Source organism: Phalangium opilio, unplaced genomic scaffold, assembly GCF_054372755.1.
Source record: "Phalangium opilio isolate 3A_F unplaced genomic scaffold, DU_Popi_V2 ptg000038l_1, whole genome shotgun sequence".
Taxonomy (NCBI): Eukaryota; Metazoa; Arthropoda; class Arachnida; order Opiliones; family Phalangiidae; genus Phalangium; species Phalangium opilio.
In genome coordinates this window covers 5,869,010-5,883,267 of record NW_028324161.1, presented here as the reverse complement: position 1 = coordinate 5,883,267, position 14,258 = coordinate 5,869,010, and the positions used below count along the sequence as shown (strand labels likewise).

The 14,258-nt window shown below is 43.0% G+C and overlaps 1 long non-coding RNA gene across 1 annotated transcript in view; it reads right to left on the bottom strand.

The window, feature by feature from the left end:
* Positions 1–2,606: 2,606 nt before the first annotated feature.
* Positions 2,607–14,258, bottom strand: part of LOC149682794 (uncharacterized) — a 524,355-nt gene continuing 512,703 nt past the window's right edge. Inside the window, exon 3 of the long non-coding RNA XR_016365486.1 lies at positions 2,607–2,643. This is a non-coding gene — a long non-coding RNA (uncharacterized LOC149682794). The remainder of the gene's footprint in view (positions 2,644–14,258) is intronic.

Genomic DNA, 14,258 nt, shown 5'->3' with positions numbered 1-14,258 from the left:
ATGTTCCAATACATCAATATATTTATCGGAATTAAGGTTCCCTTCTATTCGCGCTAAGGTGCCAATTCCATGTTTTGAAATATAACCCCACACTGGCACAGAAAACCGTCCGCTCTTCTGGATTGAATGAATGTTAGCCGCATCATATCGGGTCCCTTTCTCTCTCCACACTCTTACGTGATGGTCCGTAGATGAACAAAATGTTGATTCGTCGCTGATGACAACTTCATTCCATTCGTTCCTCCAGTGAAGGTGAGCGCGCGCAAATGCTAGGCGTTCTTGTTCGTGCTCTGGTTTGAGATATGGCTTCTCCGCGGCGATACGACTGTGTAGCCCAACGTCACGTAATCGGTTTCTAATCGTTGTTTCCGACGCTTCCCATATTCAGGCAACACATATTTTAAAAATGCCACGAAAAAACCCAATTTGGGTTTTTTCGTGGCATTTTTAAAATAGAACAAATATGTGTTAGAATATATTTTTTACCTTCAATTGTTATATAAAGACTATCAGTTTGTCTCACTCTCTCACCAGTCAGTATGCCAAGATTATCACAGGAAGAACGCAATAGGCTCGTTGCGTTACATGAGGCTGGTCGGGGTGTTCCTTTTATTGCGCAGCAACTGGGCTGTTCAAAGCCAACCGTGAGGTCATGGCTAGCCGCTTATGGTGAAAATGGGCGATTGACAGACAAACCAAGACCGGGAACTCCACGCGTTACCACTGCAGAAGAAGACGACGTTATTGCTGATCTTGTTGTGAATAATCCTACCACCACTGTTCGATCTGTAAAATCCATCATGGAATTGGAAGCGTCGGAAACAACGATTAGAAACCGATTACGTGACGTTGGGCTACACAGTCGTATCGCCGCGGAGAAGCCATATCTCAAACCAGAGCACGAACAAGAACGCCTAACATTTGCGCGCGCTCACCTTCACTGGAGGAACGAATGGAATGAAGTTGTCATCAGCGACGAATCAACATTTTGTTCATCTACGGACCATCACGTAAGAGTGTGGAGAGAGAAAGGGACCCGATATGATGCGGCTAACATTCATTCAATCCAGAAGAGCGGACGGTTTTCTGTGCCAGTGTGGGGTTATATTTCAAAACATGGAATTGGCACCTTAGCGCGAATAGAAGGGAACCTTAATTCCGATAAATATATTGATGTATTGGAACATACCTTTTTTCCTCATGTCGTAGACAATCATTTTCCGGACGGTAAATTTATATTTCAACAAGATAATTCGAGTATACACAAGTCACGTGCAACCATGGCGTATTTGAATGAGAATCATCCGGAAATAGATGTAATGAACTGGCCAAGAAATTCACCCGACTTATCTCCAATCGAAAACGTCTGGGCGATTATGAAAAGGATTGTATCCCAGAACAATATAATTCCCAATGATAAGGACGAACTATTCACCATCATCCAGGCCGCATGGGAAGAGGTTGGCGAGCGGCCCGATTACATAAGCAATCTGTTTTCATCAATGCCGCAGAGAATGCAACAGGTTGTAAACGCCAACGGGAAAATGATCAAATATTAATCGCATAATGAAATTAAAAATGAAAACGTATAAATGTATTTATCCTAAGCATGTTCATAATTAAGAATAAATGTTGGATAGTAATTAGCAAAGTGTCTTTATTCTTTATTTAACTTGTTATGTTGGTTGGGTTTTTCTCAATAAAATATATACACACTCTGCATTAATTGCGTCCTTACTTAACCTTCAAGGATTTAATACTTCGTGCAGCTCAGCAGATTCCATTGATTGTCAAAAAGACCATAATTTGCCATCGGATACACTGCTAAGACTAGTGTAACTTTAGTATAATACTAATTTCGCATTGTAAATAAAGGGTTTCTTGAGAAAGGTTCGTCATCTTGATTATGGCGAATCCCAATTAGTTGAAGACAATGAACACAACCACTTTCTCAAATGTAGGCACCACTTTGTGACCCATGCTATACTTTGAATGTGGGTATTCTCCTTTTCAGTGAACCTTTATTTCCTCCATCAAGCGGTTTTCAATGGGTGACATATTGAGGGAATTGGTTGGCCATTGAATTTCTAGATGGTTCTCTCCGAAATGCGCCGTTTTCAACCAAACGTTCGTGCAGACTTATGTTGAATCTGACATCAAGAATCGCCCACTAATCTAGATAGAATTCTTTCTCCACCCCCTGGCATTTGCGAACCATAGTGGAACAGAATGTCGCACCCGTGGCCATATCTTCACCGGAGGAAGATTTTAAGTTTCATTCCACAATTGTTGATTGTATCTTTGTGCAATATGGCTCAAGGCATTGATTCCGTGGGGGACGTGTATTCAGAAAATTGCAATTAACATGACTCTCCCTTTACTGGAATGTCATTCGGTAATTCGGACGAGCTATGCTCAACTGTTCACCTTCTCTTTAAAATCATCCCAATCATTCAAAACCCCCTATTTAGCAGTTGGAAATGGAAAGTGGAGAGTGCAAAAAAAAACGCTTAGTAAAAAATTTATTGAAACAACAATATAAGATACGTTTTTTAATACCCATTGTATCAGATCAATAATTTGCCGCTTATGATTGAAACAAGACGTCGCGAGAGAGAAAGTTTTTAATTGCGGCGACTGTACCTTTCACCAGACGGCGCTCATTTGCTACCCACAGGCGATTATTTGGGGCAACTAAAAAATGAATTAGAACCTTATGGGCAAGACGCTTATATTTGTGAATGGGGGAGTGCTGGACCAAAGATCTATTCTATGGACATTCTAGACCCTAAAACCGGCGCTAAAACTAACATTATCAAAGTTAAAGGATTTTATTTAAACGCCTCTACAGAAAATTATATAAATTTCGAAACAATGAAGAAACTACTGGGAGTAAACAATGATGGTGAACCTCTAATGAACTCGGTTCAAGTCCCTATTGGCCCACAAATCAGACGTCTACAAGATCACACTCTGATCACGATCAACCAGACCAAAACATATCAGGTCGTAGTGGATAAAGTTCGAATAATATCTGACTCTAAAACTACCCCATACGGTTATATTAACTAGAATCTTTGACATTTTCGACATAAGTTACTTGTATATATTTTAGATACCCAGTATCAGTATTTTAATTAGTATTTCAAGTATTATTTATAGTAATATTAACGTATTTCAACTATCAACATGTAACAATATTTTAACGAATACGCAGCGTTTTTGGTAATATTTTTGCATTTAATAAGCGGTTTTTAATTAATATATATTAGCACTTCGGTATAAAAATTAGTATTGAATTTATACTGTTTTGTATAAGTGTAATTTTTATTTTTTGATGATAATTATAGTAACGTTTTTTAGTAATATTTCGATATTTTTATCCGTAATCGTATATCAGTATTTTAGCGTGTATAGAAAATATTTGTACTAAAATCGTACAATAACCATTGTAGCTTTTAAATCATATTAAAAGTAGTATTGCTATATTTTCTATGAAGGTACACGGGTATATATGTACTTAATAATCTCGCATGCAGTAATATTGCTATACTTTCGATGATGGCATATGCTTATGCAACTATATGTGATTCATCATCCTGTACTACGATTTTTTTTGAAGTAGTATTAATTTTGCATTTTAGTGAATTTGTTTGATATCAAAACCATTGTAATTCGTATTTTCTAATGATGTTTTTTAGTAACGATTGGGCGTTTTAACTGTATATCAATATTTTAGCGCGTAGTATAAATATATATTTATCAGTCAATCCTATGACGATTTTTAATTTAATAATTAGTATTGTGCTTATTTACCATGTATTCTATGCAACCCGTATTTTCTGATGTTTTTTTAGTAATATTTCGCATTTTAACTCAAGTAATTGTACTTATTCTCCAAATTCGTATTAAAACTAATGTGAATCAAATTTTATTTCTGATGTTTTAGCAGTTCTGCTTCATTTTAACTTCTAATCAACTACCCAACTGTGCAAAAACTGCCGTAATACCACGTTTATGATACTAAAGTGTACTATTGTTTTAACGTAGTAACCTGATAACCAATACACAAAACAGGAGAACACCTAGAACCGCATCATATTGTTAGTTGAACCTTTTTTCAATGTAAACCATATCTCAATTAAAACTAGTTCTTGAGTATAACATAAGCCTACATGGAGAGACCTTAAAATCATACAGAGAATAGCATTACAGGATGGTGTAGAAATGGTTTACTGAACCTATATAAATCATATCCTAAATGTACACAATATCCTAAAGATACACCTAATAATAACAATACAAAACATGAGTACACCTAGAACAACGTCGTAGCTTAATTTGTAAATGTATTTTGCAATGTAAACCCTATCTCAATTAAAACTAGTTCATGTAATATAACATAATCATACATGGAGAGACCTTAATAATAATAGCATTACAGGATGGTGTAGAAAGGATCTATTGAACCTATGGAATTACCCGTAAATCATCCACTAAATGTATACAATAGCCTAAAGATACATCGAAAAAATACCACTATGGACATTGAATGCCTTCAATACCAATAAATTACGTGACGTCATATCAATACACGAAAAAATCCCCTATAAATTCAAATTTCCCGCCAACAACATCACGTGATACGTGACGTCAATCCCCCCCTTTGCAGTTTCCCATCCCCTCTGGCGCACCACCTCCTAGAGAGAAGAACGAAAGGGGGGGATGAGCCCCTCCTCCCAGTTACACTAAGTACAACCGTATACGGACAATCTTGTCCGTATACGGGCGTCTATATTCTCTTCCGTCGTTGTGGAAAAGATCTAAGGCCACAACTTGCCACGGTCTATCTGGGATTTCGGATGGCATCATGGGCTGGTGTCGATTTGTCGCTTGTTTTATGCATGTTTCACATCGTTGTATCTTCTGTTCGAGGTCTCGTGACAGACCTGGCCACCATACGGACACCTTGGCTCTTTCGCGGCATTTGACTATCCCCAAGTGGCCTTCGTGAAGTCTAGTCAGTATTTCCTGGCGTCATATTGGTGGTATAATGAGTCGACTTCCTTTCATTAGAATGCCATCTTGGACTGAAATTTCGTTGCGGAACGCATAATACTCAGCACAGAGGGCCATGACGCGTTTTTTTCTGGCCATCCAGTCGCGCAATACTGTTTGAGGGATATGCATGCTGCGTCGGTTTGTTGGTCTTCCAGGATCTCAGCAAGTCTGGAATCTGATGCAGGTATGCTTTTCATGAGGAGGTGAACGTGAGCCTCTATTTCTTGTTGGAGTTCGACTTCTGTTGTGTCATGCAACGGACTTCTCGAAAGAGTGTCTGCTTCGATCAATAGCTTCCCTGGTATGTGTCGAACTGTGTACGAGTAACGCATCAACCTCAAGCGAAGCCGCTGTAGTCTTGGTGATAGGTCATCCAACTGTTTTGTCTGCAGGATGGCGCACAGTGGCTGATGATCTGTCTCTAATACGATGGTGATGCCCAGGATGTAGTCGCGGAATCGGTTGCACGCCCACGCGAGCGCTAGTGCTTCTTTTTCAATTTGAGCGTATCGTTGCTCCGTCGATGACAAGGTGGCCGAGGCGTATGCAATCGTCTTGTGTGTGCCGTCAGCTTGTGTCTGACGAAGTACAGCGCCGATCCCATAAGCTGAGGCGTCGGCCGACACAGTAGTTGGTTTATTTGGATCGTATAAGCCTAATACGGGTTTACTCATCAGCGTTGATTTGAGATAATCTACGGCTTTCTCTTGGACAGGTCCCCATGTCCATCCATTCTTCTTGCTAAGCAAACTGTTCAACGGCTGTAGATGGTGAGCCATGTTGGGAACGAATTTTCCAACGTAGTTTACCATTCCTAAGAGTCGGCGAACTTCCGAGACGTTTGTCGGAGTTGACATGTCGACTATGGCCCGGATCTTCTCTTCATCAGGCTTGATGCCCGACGCATTGATGACGTGGCCTAGGAATGTGACTTGTGGGACCCGAAACTGGCATTTCTTTACATTCAGCGTGACTTTATTTTCGCTTAACCGTTGGAGGACCCTTCTCAAATTTTCATCATGCTCCTCTACATTCTTCCCGTGCACTAGTATATCGTCTTGGTGGCTGAGAGCTTTTTCAATTCCTTCGATGTATTCATTAATTCTTCGCTGGTAGTGTTCTGACGCAGAACTTAGCCCGAAGGGGAGACGAGTGAAACAGAACCTCCCACACGGTGTGGTGAACGTTGTAAGTTTCTGGGAATCCGCATGAAGAGGCACTTGCCAGTAACCCGAGTTGCAATCCAGTTTGCTAAATACTTTGGCATCAGCCAATCTTCCCAAAGTGTGGTCTACTGCCGGAATTTGGTATCTTTCCCGTTCAATGTAATTGTTTAGTTTCGTTAAATCGACGCAGATGCGGACATTGTCGTCAGGCTTTAGGACGACAACCATTGGGGAACACCAATCAGTAGGTTCTTCGACATTTCGAATTACGCCTTGCTGTAACATCTTGTCCAGTTCGTGCTTCACCTTCTTCATCAACGGAATCGGTATGCGTGGATATAGCATGTGGTACGGCCTCCTTCATGAGTTTGATCCGATAGATTTGCGGAATGCATCCTAGTCCTTGGAAAAGCATGGGAACTCTATTAGAGGTTCGATGCTGTCTACTGTTGCGATTTCAGCGTAATCCGTTCGTTGAATTAAACGGAGACCTTGGCTGGCCAGAAGGCTCAACAACGGAATTTGCAGTCCCTTGACGATGTAGAGGTGGTCGTGGTGTATGACGCTTTTCCACGCCAAGGCGGCCCGTATCATTCCGATGCAATTCAATTTGGTTCGTCCAGGCCCAAAAAGCTGTCTATCTGGCTTGAGCAACCTTTGGCCGAGTTGCAGATCATTATACATTCTTTCTGGGATCGCACAGACGTCTGCCCCCGTGTCTATCTTGAATTTAATGAGCACTCCATTGACTGCTACGCATTCCATCCATTTCTCGCCTAGTACTGTCGTCGAGACTTCACCCAGGAATGCATCATCAATATATTGGTGAGTTCTGGTCGTCACGAATCCAACCAGTGTCTGGGATTCAAACGGTTCGTACTGTCGAGTTGCTTCGGTGGTGATTTCTCTATTGTGGCCGGCGGAAGGCAAACTTTGGCGAAGTGACCCATCTTGCCGCATGTGCGACAGGAAACTCTAGACGCTGGACATTTTTCTCTTCCGTGCTGTTCAATGTGTCCACAATATTGGCATGGAAACCTAGTGTGTCTGTGGCCGTATCTGGCCCCTTGGTCGGTCGAAGTAAAATTTGACTGGCGTGATGATTGTGGTCTTCGATATGCCGATACTTTGTTTAACTCTGCTGTTGCGTCCACGGCAGGTCTGTGGAGTGTTTTACTCTGCCTTCGTATTTCTTCTGCTTGCCGGACGATGGTCATGGTTTTCTCTAGTGTAAGTGTCGTGGCATCTTCAAATTGTAGTTTTTCGGATTGTGCCTTGTCTTGGATCCCCATAATTATCTTGTCGCGAAGTAAGTCATCCCGCAACGTTCCGTATTCGCATCTGTCGGCCTGAAGACGGCAGGCCGTGATGAATTCCTCTACAGATTCACCTTCTTCTTGGAACCGTAAGTTAAATCTTGTGCGCTCATATATGACATATCGTCGGACAATAAAGTGACTTTCAAATTTGGAGACAACAGTTTGATATACCTTCTGCTCTGCGGCTGTTAATGCAAACGATGCGAAAATATCGTAGCGGCGTCCCCCATCAGGTAGACCAATGTGTTGACTTGCTCGACTTCTGGTTTGGAGTGAAGGCCTGACGCATTTCGTAAGCGCTCGAAGCGTTGGATCCATTTCGGCCAATCATGAGGACTTGAAAAGTTGAACGGCGGTGGTGGCGTAATGTGAAAAATGGCAGACTGGTTCGGCGGCGGCGAATTGGACATGCTGGATGATAAAGTTAATAATAATAATAATATTTATTTAGCGGGAAAGGACCGCAGGCAACCACAGAGGCAAAGCCTATACAAGGAGGTGGCCTATACAAGTTGATCTGGGACGGCGTATATTTACTGAGGCGTGGGTAATTCTGGACATCCCACTTCTGATACCATGTTGTGTTTGGAGTGAAGGAAGTCAAACTCGGTTATAGTTTTAATTAAAGTTTATTTGGACATAATGTCGATCGTCGCGTGTAGAGTAAGAACTGCCCGTTACTCATTAACGATGGGTCTTTTATACTCATATCAGTAGACTAAATATCATGTGACATACATTATCTTTGTAGTATAAAAAACAATAGAATATATACAGGGTGTTACACTAGTTCTAATATTAATAATATACAGGGTGTGATATGTTTATACAACAACTACTTCTGGAATACCGTGTGTCGCAAAGATTTTCTTGACGGCGTTGATTACCGTTCTGGTGCTCTCAAAATATCTGGAGTAGAAGTCGGTTACAAGTAAATACCATTTTCCTTGCAAATAAAAAGGTCCATCGCTAGTATCTTCCATGGACGATCTGGAAACGCACTGGGACGTAGCGGTTCATGAGGGTTGCTGGACTCTTTGATGCATGTTACACAACTCTTGACCTTGTCCTCAATGTCCTTAGAGATCCCTGGCCACCAAACAACGGACTTTGCTCGTGCCCGGCATTTAGTAATGCCCTGATGACCTTCGTGTATCTTCTCGAGAATATCCCTCCGAAGGGCATCCGGTACCAGAATCCTTGGGCCTTTCATGAGTAAGCCCTGTTGAATTGTTATTTCATCGCGGAACGGAAGATATTTTCGAAGAGTTTGGTGAACATCGTTTGGTATAGGCCAACCGACTTGAGTATATTGTTGAAGTTTCTTGCAGGTCTCATCTTCCTGTTGTGCAACCCATATCTCTGACAAGCGGACGTCTGATACTGGTATGCTTGAGGTGACTAGTTGCACAAGAGCAGTGACTTCGTCTTCAAGCTCAGTGGCTCCTACATCTGGTAACGGACGTCGAGATAAGGTGTCTGCAATTATTAGCTGTTTTCCGGGAACGTAGCTGACTTCATAAACATATCGCATCAGACGGATTCGAAGGCGTTGCAAACGAGGGGATAAGTCGTCAAGTGGCTTTGTTTGCATAATGGCAACCAAAGGTTTATGATCGGTCTCTATGTCTACTTTTACCCCGAAGATGTAGTCCTTGAATCTCTCACATGCCCACACCATGGCTAGCGCTTCCTTCTCAATTTGTGCGTATCTTTGTTCAGCCGGACTTAATGTCTTTGATCCATACGCCACTACCCTGAGAGAGTCGTCGGGCTGCTGTTGACGTAGTACGGCGCCAATGCCGAACGATGATGCATCAGCAGAAAGGATGGATCTGTTCTTAGGATCAAATGGAGCCAGTACCGGTTTCGACGAGAGGATTCGTTGAAGTTTGGTAAAAGCGTCTTGCTGAACGTCAGACCACAGCCACTGATTTTTGATGCTCAGCCACGCATTTAGCGGTTGCGCAATCTCCGCCATGTGTGGAATAAATTTTCCTAGGTAATTAGCCATCCCAAGAAATCTTCGTAGTTGCGTTGCGTCTTCCGGTGGCTTCATTCGTGTGATGGCTTTTATTTTGTCGTCATCCGGCTTAATTCCCTCTCCATCAATCGTGTGACCCAAAAACTTGACTCTTGTGACAGAAAATTCGCATTTTTCGAGATTGAGTGTCACACCCGCCTTTTCCAAATTACGTAACGTATGTCTCAGGCGAGCGTCGTGGTCATCTTGATCCGTTCCACATACTAGTATGTCATCGTGGAGGTTCACATTTCCAGAAACCCCTTCAAGTGCATGGCTGATTTGACGCTGGAAGTGTTCTGATGCTGAACTAAGGCCAAATGGTAGTCGATTGAAATAAAAACGTCCAAATGGTGTGATAAAAGTTGTAAGTATTGCAGATTTCTTATCCAATGGGATTTGCCAATACCCACTGTTCGCGTCCAACTTTGAAAAAATCTTGGCTCCCGCCAGCTGCCCCAAGACGTGATCCACTGCTGGCATTTGATAACGTTCCGGACGGGTATATTTGTTCAGATGGGTGAAGTCGACGCAGATACGTAAACTGGGTGTTTTTGCTTCCTCGTGCATAGATGTTTCGTTAGCACTCGTCTCTACATCTTTACGGAACCCTTTCGGTTTATTCTTCAGTACTATAACCATTGGAGCACACCAATCTGTGGGTTCTTCGATTAATGATATCACGCCACGTGCGACCATTCTGTCTAATTCTGCCTTGGTTTCTGTTAAGAGAGCTATCGGAACTCTTCTTGGAGTGGTCAACGCAAAAGGCTTGGCTTTAGGATCCAATCGAATTGTATAGGGAGTTTTCATCTTGCCCAGGCGCCCGAACAGATCTGGAAACTCTTCAAGTGGATTGATTAAGGTGCCCGGTTTAATTTCTTCAATCATTTTTACTAGTGATAAGTCTTCACTGTCGGATAAGCCCAATAACGGTATTTGAAGGTTTTGAATGACATAAAGATAGGAGTCTGTCACGACGTTCTTGTATCGTAGCTTGGCCGTGATTCGCCCCGTAGTGTTTAATCGAATTTTTCCTGGACCATACAATAATTTGTCTGACGTGAGCAATTGGTGGTTCTTCAGCGTAGACTCATACAGTTCCATGGGAATCGCGCTAACCTCAGCACCAGTGTCGACTTTGAATTCAATTAACCTCCCGTTGATTTCTACTGGAACCATCCATTTTACCTTCCGTTCGCTTGCCACTGGCATGAGGTAAATTTCTTCCATAGGAATATAATTCCAAAGAGAAGCGTCCTGATCCATCTTCTGGCCCTTGATCCTAGTTGCGTTCATTGCCGTGATGGATCCCGCATAGAAAGAATCGGCCTCTACCTCATGGATTTGTGATGGACGACGGCATACCTTGGAGTAATGGCCGATATCGTTGCAATTGTAACATTTGTCTCTTGGATGGTTGTCCTCGTCTCCGCACCGATGGCAACTTAATGTGTGGTCGTTTGAAAACCTCCTGTTTGGTTTTCTGGACTGTGACGTATTCTTGAAACGTGATCGTTGGGTTTGCGGTGTAAATTTTCTACGATCGCGACTTCTCAGTTGGTCAACTTGACTGGTTTCAGTGACTAACGCATCATTCAACTCCAGCTGCTCTCTTCGTCTGTCTTCTGAGCTTCGAACTCTCTGGATGGCTTGCTCCAGCGATAGATTTTCGTCATCTTGTAACCTCTCTGACAATGCCTTGTTAGAAATGCCCACCACAATACGATCACGGATTAATTCATCCTTAAGAGCGCCGTAGTTACTATGTTCTGCCATGGCATATACGGATGTGATGAACTCGTCGGCGGTCTCGCCCTCCTTTTGAAAGCAAGTGTTGAATTTGGCCCTCTCATAAATGGTATTCCGACGAATAATGAAATGACCTTCAAACTTGTTAAGGACCAGTTGAAAGTCGGTCTGAGCCGCGACAGCCAGACTGAAGGAACTGAATATGTCATCTGCTTTATCGCCCATGAGGTAGATGAGTGCGTTGACCTGTTCTTCGTCATCTTTCGCGCTGAGGCCCGACGCTTTCCGAAAGCGCTCAAAGCGCCGTTTCCAGGAAGGCCAATCATTCGGACAAGCAAAGTTAAATGGCTCCGGAGGAGTAACTTGAAAAGCCACCGTCGAAACGACTGGATACGCTGGTAGAGCCATAAAGGTTTTAATTAACTGGGTTTAACACGACTCGGAATAGAGGACTCGCGACTGTGAGAAACACGTCCACGACGCGGGCAAAACAACACCAAGCCTCGGTCGATCGTAACGCGAAACGCGAAGGCAGGGCGCGGGGAAAACGAAACGTACTTATAAACCGGTCGAACAAACTTCTGACACCATGTTGTGTTATCGAATTCTTAATAACACGACTAATTAAAACATAACAATAATTATATCGACTTTATTCAGTGCTCGTCGTATTAACATATTTACAGGTTAAGGAAAGACTAACTCTCTTGTTAGCTCTTACTCTTATTATATAGGCCTGCCTGAGGTACAAAGTTCAGTTCTATCATATAAATCAGTTCAGTTCAGTTTCTACATTATACAACATCTGCTGCCAGAAATGTCGTGGACATTAAATTGCAGAACAATGACAACCCAGTAGGTGTGCACGCTGTTTCCGTTCTATCCAAACAACGACGTAATGGGCGGACTAAGTTCAGCCAGCAACGCAAGCATCACGAGAGAATGCGACACCAATCGAACAAAGAATGCTCTCGATGCACAGATACTCAGCACCCAGCAACAAGTTGCCCGTTTCTAAATTCCATATGCTACAATTGCAACAAGTAAGGTCATCTGGCTCGAGCATGTCGCCTACTTAAAAGGAACCCACCATCTGCAACGGCCAACCAAATTACAGTTCAGGACCACTACAGTTCCGATGAGCACGTCTCTTACGTCACAACAATACCCTTATCACAAGATTTGAACGGTATCTACCACCTGGCAACACGAAAAACCCAAGAGCACATACCCGCGCCATATAAAATCACGTGCTGCATCAACGGAAAGCCCACAGAGATGGAGGTCGACACGGGATCAGCCTTCACTCTCATGCCAAGCAGCGAAGCTGACCACATAAATAAAGCAGACATTCAGCCTTTTAATGTACGCCTTTCCTCAATTTCCGGTCAACAGATCGTAGTCGAAGGCCTTTCCATGACTCAAGTCCGGTTCAACGGCCAGGAAGAGTTACTGCCTCTCGTCATCTACAGAGGTCATGGCCCGATTCTCTGTGGCCGCACTTGGATATCCTCCGATTTGCCTATATGGAAGGAAGGCGTTTTACCGCAAGTCAATAGTACCAAATGTGGATGAGAGGGAAAGTATGACGATGGCCATAGAGCCTGTAGCTAAATTATCGAGATTACACAATAGCAGACGACGGTAACCGCGTAACCGCGAATTAACACAAGACCTATTTTAAGGGAGTGAACAGTCCCAGTATAGCTACGCCAATAAAACGGTCAACTACGGCGAAACTCTGATGACTCGCAACTTTTGGCCATTTTCATACTTTCCCTCTCATCCACTTTTGATAGTACTATCTCGCACATATCATCTCAGCAGTCCGCGCTGGATCGCATACTCACAAAACACGACAACCTCTTCGGACCAGAATTAGGATGCCTCAAGGACGTCAAAGTGCACCTATATCGGAAACCAGAAGTATCCGCAAAATTCTTCAAGGCGAGATCCGTCCCATATGCCCTGAAGGAAAAAGTAGAACACGAAATACAGAGACTCGAGCAGTTAGGAATTATTTCACCAATCCCATTTGCCGAATCAGCCGCACCAATCGTGCCCGTAATGAAAAAGAACAAAACGGTCAGAATTTGCGGAGATTTCTAAGTAACCAGTAACCAAGTCATCGATCGGGAACAATACCCTTTACCACGCACGGAAGACATATTCGCCAAACTAGCTGGATGTACCGTGTTTTCTCCTATCGATCTACGCGATGCGTACTGCCAATTGGAATTGGATGAAGAATCCAAGGACCTAGTAGTAATCAATACCACAAAAGGACTGTATAAGTACAATCGGCTCCCATTCGGGATATCGTCATCAGCAGCTATTTTCCAGAAACACATGGAAATCTTGCTAAACGATCACCAAGGCGTCTCACCGTTTCAAGACGATGTCGTTCTCGGGGGAAAGTCAACAGAGGATCATTTACAAAGATAGGACAAACTACTCACCACGTTAGAAGACGCAGGCCTGAAACTAAGGAAAGACAAATGTCTGTTCCTGCAGTCATCGATCGACTTTTTGGGACATTGTTTGGACGGAAAAGGCCTCCACCCTCAGAACGCGAAGATGGACGCTCTCATGAAAGCTCCGGAGCCCAACAATATCGAAGAATTAAGATCATTCCTTGGCCTGATAAATTACTACTCCAAATTCCATTCCGAACCATGCTACGCATCTATCACCACTGTATTCACTCCTCGTTAAAACAGCATCGTGGAGTTGGGGTCCAGATCAGCAAGAAGCGTTCCTCAAGGCGAAGAAACTCCTAGCCAATTCCAAAGTCCTCGCCCATTTTGACCAAAAGAAAGAAGTTCGGTTAGCTTGCGATGCGTCACCCATCGGTATCGGAGCAGTGATATCACACCATGCAAACGGCATTGAACAACCGATCACTTTTGCGTCACGAACCCTATCCTCAGCTGAAAG